The sequence below is a fragment of the Panthera pardus genome, unplaced genomic scaffold (assembly GCF_024362965.1).
Source record: "Panthera pardus isolate Hobbes unplaced genomic scaffold, ASM2436296v1 HiC_scaffold_12, whole genome shotgun sequence".
Taxonomy (NCBI): Eukaryota; Metazoa; Chordata; class Mammalia; order Carnivora; family Felidae; genus Panthera; species Panthera pardus.
The window spans coordinates 93,701,285-93,714,712 of NW_026526677.1; positions in this window are offsets into that span (position 1 = coordinate 93,701,285).

Here is a 13,428-nt window from a genome sequence, read left to right on the forward strand (position 1 = left end):
TTATTTATTTATTATTTAAAAAATGTTTATTTATTATTTTTGTGAGAGAGTGCAAGTGGGGTAGGGGCAGAGAGAGAGAGGGGAACAGAGAATCCAAAGCAGGCTCCACACTGACAGCAGCCAGCCCAATGTGGGGCTCGAATTCACAAACCGCAACATCATGACCCAAGCCAAAGTCAGAGGCTCAACTGACTGTGGCACCCAGGCGCCCCTATACATGGATTTTAAACCATGTGGGGAGTTGATGACCCAACCCCTGTTTTGTTCAAGGGTCAAATGCACTGATTTTGTATCCAGCCACCTTCCTAATTTTTTTATTAAATATTTTAATGACTAACAAAGAGGAAATGGGAAATTTTTTTTTTTTTTTGTATTTCTCTCTATATAATCATGCCACCTACAAATAAAGACAGGTTTGATTCTTCCTTAAGGATCTTTCGTTTTCCTCATTACACTAAGACCTCCAATACAACGATGAGTAGAAATGAGAATAACAGACATCTCTGCCTTGTTTCTAATCTTTGGGTAAAAGCATTCAGGCTTTTGGTACTGAATATGGTGTTTGCTGCAGTTTTCTTTTGTTTTTGTTTTTTTTTATAGAAAACATGATCAGATTAAGAGTGGGTGATTAACATCAGTTAGAGATTATTGTGTCTTTTTCTAGAAAATACATAAACGATAAAAAATTTAAATAGCACAAAAAGTATACAGTAAAAATAAGCCTTTCTTGTACTTCAATTATCCCATGCCTGTGTTCATTCCCTAGATGTAACTATTCCCAGAAATAGAAAAAGGCATGTAAAAGCATACCTCTGTATCTATTTCTATGTATTTACTTATCTATTTATAGATCTAGGGTCTCCCTTTTTTGTTTTAAGATTCGGTAAAAGAGCATCTAAAGATGTATCTTCTAGTTGAGATGGAAGATAAAGAGGAGTGAGTAGAGGACATGCTGGGCAAGAAGAGAAATCAAGACACGTGAAAAGGTGTGAGTAGGAAAGAAGAATGAGAAGGAAATACAGAAAATCCAGGGTAGCTTCAGCTCTGGTAACATTTCAGTTTCTCCCAATTTTCTGTCCCCATGATGGGGATTATTTAATAAAAGACCCAAGTCTTTGTTTCTTATTGCTGTGTTGGGGCAGCAGCACCTAATGCTTACGGTGCTTGAATGGCAAGCATTATCGATTCAACAAACATTCATATATTTGCTTATTTATTTCTTTTTAAAAAGTTTGATTAAATCAAAACCACATTCAGATACCACCTCATGCCAGTCAGAGTGGCTAAAATGAACAAATCAGGAGACTATAGATGCTGGCGAGGATGTGAAGAAACGGGAACCCTCTTGCACTGTTGGTGGGAATGCAAACTGGTGCAGCCACTCTGGAAAACAGTGTGGAGGTTCCTCAAAAAATTAAAACTAGATCTACCCTGTGATCCAGCAATAGCACTGCTAGGAATTTGCCCAAGGGATACAGGAGTGCTGATGCATAGGGGCACTTGTACCCCAATGTTTATAGCAGCACTCTCAACAATAGCCAAATTATGGAAAAAGTCTAAATGTCCATCAACTGATGAATGGATAAAGAAGTTGTGATTTATATACACAATGGAATACTACATGGCAATGAGAAAGAATGAAATATGGCCTTTTGTAGCAACGTGGATGGAACTGGAGAGTGAAATAAGTCATACAGAGAAAGAGAGATACCATATGTTTTCACTCCTATGTGGATCCTGAGAAACTTAACAGAAGACCATGGGGGAGGGGAAGGAAAAAAAAAGTTAGAGAGGGAGGGAGGCAAACCATAAGAGACTCTTAAAAACAGAATAAACTGAGGGTTGATGGGGGTGGGAGGGAGAGGTGGGTGGGTGATGGGCATTGAGGAGGGCACCTGTTGGGATGAGCACTGGGTGTTGTATGGAAACCAATTTGACAATAAATTTCATATTAAAAAATAATAAAAAAATAAAAAGTTTGATTAAAAAAATTAGGTGGAGTTAGTTTTAGCTTTAAGAGGTAAAGAGCTTGGAAGCCATCGCACTCATTCTCACGTTAAGAAAAAAACTGAGAAAACTGAAAACAAACAGCTCTTCTTAGATCCAACAGAGAACTGAGGTCACAGAGCAAACTCTCTCCCTGAAAGCTGGAGAGAGAGGTGAGAATACACAATCACAGCTTACTTCGAGTGGAAGCTGCTGGAGATTATATACATATATTGATAGTAACACTTAACCAGTAATTGATGGATCCCTGGAGGCTGAGTATGGACTGGCTTGAAATGTTAAAAACTCTTAAAGACTCAGTCTTAGGGGGACCTTTACACTTTTGTGAACTTTACCTCAGGGAGCACCATTAGGTTCTCATGGTGAAGGTTGGAGAAAGGAAGGGAAATACCCAACTCCCAGTCCTCCCATCCCAACAAATCTTTATAATAACAGGCACTGAGGGGCAACCGGGTGGCTCAGTCGGTTGAGCGTCCGACTTTGGCTCAGGTCATGATCTTGCAGTCCGTGGGTTTGAGCCCCGCATTGGGCTCTGTGCTGACAGCTCAGAGCCTGGAGCCGGCTTCAGATTCTGTGTCTCCCTCTCTCTCTGTCCCTCTCCCATTTGCACTGTCTCTGTCTCTTAAAAATAAATGAACATTAAAAAAAATTATAATAACAGCCACTGAGTTGAAAGAATAGCAAGGTTCAAACTCTTAATTAAGAGTTTCTAGGGGAATCTAAAGACAAAAGGGGAGATAAAAATGACACTAGAGGAAATCGAAGACTCAGACACCTACAGCTAAACAAACAGTTAACACAGCATAACTCCTAGCCAGATAAACATAAAACCTCACACTAAAGCCCAAGTACTTCAGTTCTTATTACCCAAAACATCCTGCCTAGTTTTCACCAAAAAATAACAAAACGCCTTGAAAGCCAATGTAAAAAAAAAGTCTGCAGAGACAATGGAAGCAACAGAACCAGATCCGGATATAGCAGAGATGTTGGAGTTCTCAGGTCAGGAATTTAACACCTTTATGGTCAATGTGCTAAGAGTTCTAATGGAGATGGTGAACAGTAAGCACGAACAGTGGGTAATGTAAGCAGAGAGAGGGAAACTGTAAGAAAAAATCAAAAGGAAATGCAGGAAACCAAACACTGTGACAGAAATGAAAACTGCCTTTGATGGGCTCACCAGTGGACAAGGCATGGCAGAGGAAAGAAATCAGTGATCTTGACCATATATATCCCAACAGAATTTTCCTAAACTGAAATGTAAAGAGAAAAAAGAGAACAAAAAATATGGAGTAGAGTGCCAAGAATCATAGGACAATTATAAAATGTGTATCATACACATAATGAGAATACCAAAAAAATAAAAATATTAAAAAAAGAAAGAGAAAGAAACAGAAGAAAAAAATTGAAATAATAGTAGATGAAACTTTTCTAAATTTAATGATGGACACAGAACCTTAGTGAAACCTAGCAGGATAAATACCCAAAAATTGACACCTAGCCATATCTTATTCAAACAGCAGAAAACTAGACAAGAAGAAAATCTTGAAAGAAGCCAGAGGAAAAAAATACCTACATTACAACATAAAACCATAGACAAGAATTGCAACACACTTCAGAAACCAGTCAAGCAAGAAGAGAGTGGAGTGACAAACTTACAAAGTATTGAAAGAAAAAACTCTATAACCTAGAATTTTGTATCTAATGAAATTATCCTTCAAAAAGGAGGGAGAGTTAGAGACTTTCTCAGACAAACAAAAAAGAAATTTGTTACCACTCAACCTGCCTTGCAAGAATGTTAAAGGAATTCTTCAGAGAGGGAACTTTGTCAGGAACTGACATCTGCATAAAAAAGGCACAGCGGGGCACTTGGCTGGCTCAGTTGGTTAAGCATCAGACTTTGGCTCAGGTCATGATTCATGGTTCATGACTTTGAGCCTAGAAAGGGGCTCTGTGCTGCACAGAGCCCTCTTCAGATCTTCTGTCCCTTTCTCTTTTCCCCTCCCTAGCTCATTCTTTCTCTTTCTCTCTCTCTCTCTCTTTCCCTCTCCCTCAAAAATAAACATAAAAAAAAAAAAAAAAAAGAAACAGCATAGAGGAGGAACAAATAAATGTAAAATAAAACCATTAGTTTTTTAAATGTTTTATTTATTTTTGAGAGAGAGAGAGAGACAAAGAGAGACAGAGTACGAGCAGGGGAGGGGCAGAGAGAGGGAGACAAAGAATCTGAAATAGGCTCCAGGCTCTGAACTGTCAGCACAGAGCTCAATGCGAGCTGAGGCTTGAAGTCGTGAATGGTGAGATCATGACCTGAGCTGAAGTTGGACACTTAACCGACTGAGCCACCCAGGTGCCCCCAAACCATTAATTTTTTAAATTCTTAATTGATCTAATAGATAAACGTTTGTTCAAATGATAGTAGCACCAATATATTGGGTAACCTGGGTAATTATAGCTTATGGATAGGTGAAGTGAATGATAGCAATGTTAGAAGGGATGGAAAGGACCAATTGGGAGACTCTGTGATAAGGCAACTCAGTACCCATCAAGTGCTATTGTGTTACTTGAAAGTAAACTTAGGGGCGCCTGGGTGGGCTCAGGTCATGATCTCACAGTTTGAGATTGAGCCCCATGTCGGGCTCTGCAATGATAGCACGGAGCCTGCTTGGGATTCTCTCTCTCCCTCTCTCTCTGAAAAAAAAAAAAAAAAAAAAAAAAAGAAAGTAAACTTAGATCAGTTATAAATGTATATTTCAAACTCTAGGACAATCACTAAAAAATTTTAAAAAAGCATATTTGATATTAAGAGAGGAGAAACAAATGGAATCATATAAATGGTCAATTAAAACTGGAGCACATAAACTTTAGGGGAAAAAAGGTGTGCCTGGGTGGCTCAGTTGGTTAGTGTCTGACTCTTGACTTCAGTTCAGGTCATGATCTCACCATCGTGGGATTAAGCCCTGTGTGGGACTCTGCACTGACAGTGCAGAGGCTGTTTGGGATTCTCTCTCCCTCTCTCTCTGCCTCTCTCCTGCTTGTTTGTTCTCTCTCTCCTTCAAAATAAATAATAAGTAAACTTAAAAAAAAACTGGAGAAGGTAGAGTGGAAGATTAAAAAAGAAACAAAGAACAAGTGTAACAAGTTGAAAACAGATTCAAATATAGATATTAATTCAACGTATAGTCACTACAAATATAAATAGTCTAAATATGCCAATTAAAAGACAGACTGATAGAGTGGATAAAATGTAAAACTCAGTGATGTGTGACCTACAAAGCAACCCATATAAAATATAAAGATATAATGTAAATAATACAATTATTATAAATAATATAAAATATAAACAATATATTGTATATAAACATATATATGTAATATAAATTAAAAGGATTGAGAAAGATGTACCATGCTAACACTAATTAATAGATACTAGAGTATCTATATTAATTTCAGACAAATCAGAGTTTAGAACAAAGAAACTTATCAGGGATAAAGAAGGAATACATAATGATAAAGGGATCACACCTCCAGAAGACATGCTAATTCTTAAGTTCACATGCCAGAAAACAGAGCACCAAAATACATGAAGCAAAAAACTGATAGAACTGAAAGGAGAAAGGATGAATCCACTCTTATAGCTGAAGATTTCAACACCTCTATGCCAGTAACTGACAGATCCAGCGGCCTGAAAATCAGTAAGAACATAGTGAAACTGAACAACATCATCAATCAAATTGATACAATTGGCATCAAGTCATGAAAAGACATGGGAGAATCTTTAATGCGTATTGCTTAGCGAAAGGAGCCATTCTGAACAGACTATATACAGAATGATTCCAACTGGAAACCTTCTGGAAGAGGAGAAGCTATACAAACAATAAAAAGATCAATGGTTGCCATGGGGGAGGGGGAGATGGATGAATAAGTGGAGGACAGAGTATTTTTAGGGCAGTGAAACTATTCTGATGATACTGTGATCTTGGGTACACAACATTATGCATTTATCAAAGCACGCAGAACTGTACAACACAAAGAGTGAAAACGAATGCAAACTACAGATTTTAGTTGATAATAGTGTTATCAGTATTGCTCATATATTGTAATGAATGTACCTCGCTAATGCAAGACATTAATAACAGAGGAAACTGTGAGTGAGGAAGAAGGGGCATATGGGATTTCTCTGTATTATCTGCTCAATTTTCTGTAAACCTAAAACTGTTCTAAGAAAATAAAGCCTATCAACGGGGCACCTGGGTGGCTCAGCTGGTTTAGTGTCCGTCTCTTGATTACAGCTCAGGTCATGATCTCTCTGTTAGTGAGTTTGAACTCTGCTTTGGCTCTGCATTAACAGCATGGAGCCTGCTTGGGATTCTTTGTCTCCCTCTCTCGCTGCCCCTCTCCTGCTCATGCACGCACACTCTCTCTCAAAATAAATAAGTAAACTTGAATCATTTTCTTTTAGTAGGATTATATTCTATAATCCATGTTACAAAATGTCACAAAATGTTTTCTTGTTTAATGTGCTATGAGTTTTCCCTGTTTCTCCCTATTCTGTAAATTATAGTTTTGCTGCATATTATTTCATCATAATGGCTGTATCACACTTTGTAAAGCTTTTGTCTTCTTGTTTCAGATCATCTAGTGCTTTATCAGAATAAATAATACTGCGACTATCACCTCAGTGTAAAAATCTTTGGCTGAATTTATGACAATTTCCTCAGAATAGATTCTCCACAGGGAAGGTACCAAATGGCATGCTGTGAATTTATTCCAATTTATACTCCTAACAGCAGATAAATATCTTGATGGAATGTCTACACTTTGTCAGACACACTGTACTACAAAGGGTTTAGCTCCTGAGAAGCAATCATCTCGATTATTTAAAGGCAATTTACCTTATTCATTTCTCTTTGCATGTCTTACTCCAATGACAGGGAAGAGCCATTGCACATCTTTTTCCTCTGCTTTTGCCTCTGGATACATAAATTGTGTGCACTAAGCTCGGTCTCATTAATTTTACTACAATTTTTGCATCCTTGAAATTGGAAGAAGAGAGAAATATGGGTCTTTGTGAAGCAGGTAAGACATTCTGTTGTTTAAGATAAATTCTTTAGAGATGTGTGACTTAAATCCCCATATCTTCCTGTTCCCATTAAGATTAGGTGCCTCCATTACGTTCCTCCACAGAACTCTTCACTTAACCTGCTAGAATATTTACCCCACCATAGAGCAATTGCCTATTTCTGTGGGGCTCATCCTGACACAAGAATATGAATTCATTGAGGGCAGTGTCTATGGTGTCCAGTTATCTCAAAACTGCTTAGGAGAGTAACTGGAGTACCCTTGATGCTTAATAACTACTTAGTGGAGGAAAGAATGAAGACTCCGGGAGTTTGAGAAGATGATTTTTTAAAAGGCTGTGTCTGATTTCCAGGCCCATGATCTTATTTTTTTTTTAAGTTTTTTTTTTTTTAACGTTTATTTATTTTTGAGACTGAGAGAGACAGAGCATGAATGGGGGAGGGTCAGAGAGAGAGGGAGACACAGAATCTGAGACAGGCTCCAGGCTCTGAGCCATCAGCACAGAGCATGACGCGGGGCTTGAACTCAACGAACCGCGAGATCATGACCTGAGCCGAAGTCAGACGCTGAACCGACTGAGCCACCCCGGCGCCCCTCCAGGTCCATGATTTTAGACACATTTGAAGAGAACATACAGAGCTTCAAAACAGAAGTGAATGGTGAATTTTCCCCGCAGGAGTTATGCTCTGTTCTGGCTGCTTCATCTCGGGCACAGGCTGGAGGGCTTAGCCTCTCCGTCTCTGGATAAGTGTCCCTTCCCTACCGTGACTCGGGCCCCAGTGGCGTGTACAGAGCACACCGTCCACAATGAGCCTTGTTTGGGCAGCATTTTGGGAAAGGTGGAGATTCTACTTCAATGTTTCCGTCCACTCTCCCCACCGCAATCTTTCAGTTTATTTCACGTGCCTCGGAGTTTGTCTTCGTTAATGCTAAGGGAGCTGGAGTATTTGTGCCTTCACACTAACCGGTCATTCACTCCTGGCTGCCTTCAAAGGAATGCGCATTCCCAGGTACTTCTATACTTCCGTGCGGACAAACCAGTCTCCAGCATCCTGAGGCAAGCTCGCTGGGAAAGCGAAGCAGGGACAGGTGTTGGGATGTTAAGACAGGCTAACTTGCAGCTGGTGTGCGTAAACATTTGACAAAGGGATCTGAGGGGGATGCATGAAGCACTCTGCCAGTGTGTGGTACTCTTCCCAACTGACAGCCATGTTTTTATGTCACTGCTGTGACATTAGTGAAAAACAACAACAGAACATAATACATCTGAATTGTCCATTTCTCGGGAGCATTTCCTCTGTCTGCTCTACTTCTCTAGGTCTCTAGGTTCTGCATGTTGGGGGAGGTTTTGTTTTGTCCATTGGAATCAATTACTCCCCTTGCAATGGAAGGCAATGGGCCTGTTTTCTGTTAATGGTAGGTATCGTGGTTTCTGCTAACTTTGCTTTTCCCAGACAGAGCTGGAAACACTTGACTCCTTCTCATTTATCCTGGCCCCATTCCAATTCTGACAAAAACTGGCAGTTTTCAATGGACCTCACCCTCCTGGAGCACTTAGATGTCTTCTTGCTGCTCTCAGCTCTCCTGACACTCATGCCTGGATATTTGGGAACCTTACATTTTATCCTTTTATTCTCTCTATTCTTTTGGGCCTCATTTGTAGGTTGCGTTCATAACTAGGCTGATTACCCTGGAAGGGAACAAATGAATCTAAACAGAGCGCAATTCTTTGTGGGAAGCAAGAGGAGGGTCTGTTATCCCATTGCCAAGATGGTGGCGGAAGGGGTTTATGAGCAGAAACAGAGGTTTAAGAAAGGGTGCCACAGCCTGCCTGCTCTCTTTCTCCCCACCCCCTTCCTCAGATTTCCCATCTGGCTAACTTCCAGTATAGCCAGCAGGGTTCTTAGGTGCAAAGAACTGTATCTGACTGTGGCTAACTTCAGGGAGTTTATTGGAAAGAACCAGGTTTGGGAACCCAGTGGGGTTAGGAGAAGGCAGCCAGCTGGAAACTCGGCCACATCACCCTACTGTCTGGTTGGAACCATGGTGGGAGCTACTGATATCTCTTCCACGGACAACTGAGCACTGCTGGTGGCACCCCTTAATATTGCCACCTTCCAGAGCAGGGAGCTGGCAGGTTATCATCTCTGACTTTAGCATTATGGACTCTAAATTGCTTCAGGAGCATAGACCTGGGCAGGAGCATCTGAATGCCTGAGGTTGGGTTGACAGCACTATTGGGAAGTGTTAACGGTAGGTATCCTGGTTTCTCCCATAGTGTGGAGATTCCGCTAAGACTTACATAAGAGAAGACCCCACCAAATAGGACAGTTACACACCTTGCTCAAGTTTCTGCCCAAATTTCACTTCCTTATTGAAGAGATTCAGTCTGATTTATCCTGTTATCACAAGCTTTCGTTTCTTTGAAACTTTTTGGCTTGGGATTTTCAGGCGTCACATGCAATGTGGATTCCAGCCCCAAATACATACAAGTGTGGGCTTGCAGTTAGGATTTCCCAGAGGAGTGTTACTGCTTCATCCACAGCCAATGCTAAGAAGAGCCTGGGACACTTTTTTTCTACTTCACTCACTGGGAAGGAAGGCTGCCTGGGCCCAGGCTTTGTCTCCAGTCCCTCGCATATGAACACTTGGTCTCGAAGATTCCCCAGGATACGTATAGGCTCTACCCTTCACCTGCTTTGTATGGTTCTTGCTTTCCTGTCTCTTCTGTCCACCCAAGAACCTCTTTACTTTCCTGGCAGCTCAGTCATGCACCAAAATTATGTATTTTTCTTTAACCCAGCATGCTCAACTGGAAGGAGTTTTTCTAAATCTCCAACTGCTATATGGCCCCAAATGGCTGCCCCGTACATAATTTTAGATTTTATAAATGAATGAATAAATGAGTGATAAGAGAGTAAATGAATGAATGAAAGTTGTATTTTATACTGTAGTGACTTGGCTATTGCTTTACATTTGCTGAATCTCAGAAGGGAGTGAAGAAAGCAGTGGGTAAGAGTCTTCCTGCTGAAAGGGGAGAGAATTTTCCTAAAAGTCAGCCGTAGAACATTCAACATTGAAACTGGAAGGAGATTCTCTGGGTAGAGAGTAGTTATCAGACCACGTGCCATAGGTTCTTCACTGGGGACTCCTCCTTCTCTTGCCCTTGTGTCTTCTGCCTGATGCTGACATCACATAGGTGCTGCCCAATGGGATGCAGGCCTCATAGGGTTGCCACTCCCTATGCTCCCGTGCTCAACACGGGAAAAATGACTGCATGTGGCGAGGCCACAGACTTTCAAATAATACTTCCAAAATGACTTCCCTGCTATTTTCTTTTTTAAAGGCTGGGGAGCACCTCGGCTATATGTATATAGATGTACATATATGTAAACATTCATTGACACTTAAGATTTGTGCCCTTTCTTGTTTCTACATTAAATCTCAATAAAAAAGACACACGCATGCACACACATGCACACACACACACAGTTTTATGGGGCCAGAAAATAAAGGCTAGATAAAACAAAACACAGAACACTTGTGGAGAATGTGTCTTATGGGTGTCATTACTCATATTTAGTACATGCCCCACAGGGGTTACTCTCCTCCCTGTACCTGGGGAAGAAGCCCTCTCTCATCCTCAGCATTTAGGGTCTCACTCGGACATGTGTATGTCTCAATGTCCAGATAAAGCGGGAGACCGACTTCTCCCTCCTCAGTCTAAGTAGGGTCTCAGTGTCAACTTTTGTTTGTCGTTCTACCTCTCCCTTGGGAGACTGACACTGCCAATGCCTTTAACTGGCAGAAGAAATCCTATTACCTAGCAGAGTTCATGTTGTTCTCACAGCAAATGAAGGAGTTTGAGTTTGAACCAGCTCTGACTGGCCACAAATCCCATATACTTTGCACGGAATGACATTGCTGTACAGTTTTAATCTCTCTGAGAATAAGAGAATTAATTCCTGCCTGGAGCCCACCCAATTTGTAACCACAATGTTGTAATCAGAGTTTCCAATATAAAGTTCTGGATATATGGCAGCACAGCGCATTAGTATTTTTGAGAGAAGGCAGACATGAGTTTGCACCTCTTCTCTGTCTTTTACTAACCATGTGAATTTGAGCTAATTATTTCACTTTGTTAAACCCAGCTTAGTTACGTGTAAAAAGAAATAAACATCATTTGGCTGCCATTAAGAATAATGGACACAATTTCTGGAAAGCACTTTGCATAATGCCAGAAACTTCCTCTTTTCCCCTAGCTTTCTTCCTTTCTGAAGGAAATATGAAGTTTCATGTTCTACTTACAATTTATTGAAATTTCCTTTTGAAAATCGATATGATGGGTAAGGACCAAAAAAGGAATCTGTTTCCTGACTTAACAGTGAGAGGTGGGTTCTGCTACCCCATTTAACAGATGAAGTAAATGAGGCTTAGAGACTTTAACTTGCTACTTACAGCTAATATGCCAGAAAAATTGTTGAGACATTATTGTATGTTATTTTCTTTATCTTCTCTCTCCCCTAACAGGTACAATTTCACAATTTTCCTGCCCTTCTCCAGCCTGGCTGAAATCTTAAGGCTTACTGTTTGAAGAGTTTGAACCACAGGGCCCCTGGACTCTAGACACTAGGCAAGGGGACCAACCAAACTGAAAAGACAGGGATTAGGTGAAATTCTTGGAGTTAGTCACCAAACTCTGAATGTTGGCAGCATCATTATTAAGGCACTTTCCTTCCACCTCTTAAATTAGAAGACCAGGGTCTCCTTTCTGGTGAAACTGCCCAGCCTATGAGGAAAGACCTGTAGATACTGAAGTTGGGGTTCTTACATGAACCACCAAAGAGTGAAGTCTTCCAATTTCCAAGTGTGGCCCAAGCCTGTTGAGTGTCCTATCAACTCAGTTTCAAGAGAATAGTCAAGGATCACTGAGCACTTGAAGAAAGATTATGACATGAATAAAAGGAATTCAGATGAAACAGAGAATGTTTTGCCACAGATGCCTTCCACGGCAGAAGATATGTAGAGGCAGATAGATAGACAGGCAGGGATCTAATGCAGGCAAACACAACTTGTATTGGCCAGTCTCATCATGCTTGTGGTGAGCTGGGGGATTCCTAAATGGGTTGACCACAAAGGCACTCTGCCGGTTACTGAAGTTAATGTTAAGAAACTGATAGGAAGCCCTGGAACAGGAATGCATTCTCAAGGCGGCCCTCTGCTGGAATGGAAAACGAGAGATGGAACACAATCTATCAGTAATTCTTTGGGTTGCTACTTCTTTGCCTCCTTCCAAATTTTTGATTTTACAGGCACTGTGCCCAAGGGTTTTTTTTGTTTGTTTGTTTGTTTTCTGGCGGGGAGGGGAGGCCCTTGCTGTGTCATAATAGGAAAAGGAACTGCATTCATTCCAGCTAAATGCACTGATTCAGGCTTCCAGTCTGGGAGTTCTCTTTCCCAACAGTTATTGGACCCGGACAGGCCAGCAGTGGCCCATGTCTGGTAACTAACATGCATGTCGGCACCAGCACTCATACAGTTTGATGTTGATGTCTACTTCCTGGGGTAGGTGGTATGTTTTAGAGGATTTATTGTTTCAAGCTGAGTTTTGATGCAGGGGAGTGGTACAGGTTGGAAGTGGTGTTGGAGGAAAGAAGTGAATGCAGTGGGAAAGCATTTGGCATTGGTTTTCCCATTGTCATTTCCTAGAAAAAGACATTAGACAAACTGATGCTTTTTCCCACTTAATGGAGAAGAAACAGGCAAGATGAGGTTGAGGCTCTCTCAATGGAAAATTTAATAAGCAAACAGCATCACAAAAAATAGGGGGTCAGGTCTGCCACATCCTAGGGGTTCCACATTCTCTCTCTTTTTTTTTTTTTAGAAAGAGAGAGTGTGTAAGTGGGGAAAGAGGCAGAGGGAAAGAGAGAATCTCAAGCAGCTCCATGCTCAGCACGGAGCCTGACACAGGGCTTGATCTCATGACCATGGGATCATGACCTGAGCCGAACATAAGAGTCAGATGCTCAACCTACTGAGCCACCCAGGCGTCCCTCCACATTCTCTTTAATAGGGATTGTGAAATGGGTGAATAAATCGAGAGCCCAAAACAACACATGGTTTGGATGGAAAAAAAAGTAGAGAAGAAACAGAAGCAACATTTATCCAGCACATATTATGTACCAGGCAACGTTGGGCACTAACAATATGTAATCAATAGCTTTGGAGGTGGGGAGTGAAACATTTCAAAACCAATAATTCTCTTGCCTCAGAACTTTAGAGGTTCTAGTCTCTGAAGAAATTACTGTGCCTCAATAATGAGATCTACATGATTGGAAACTT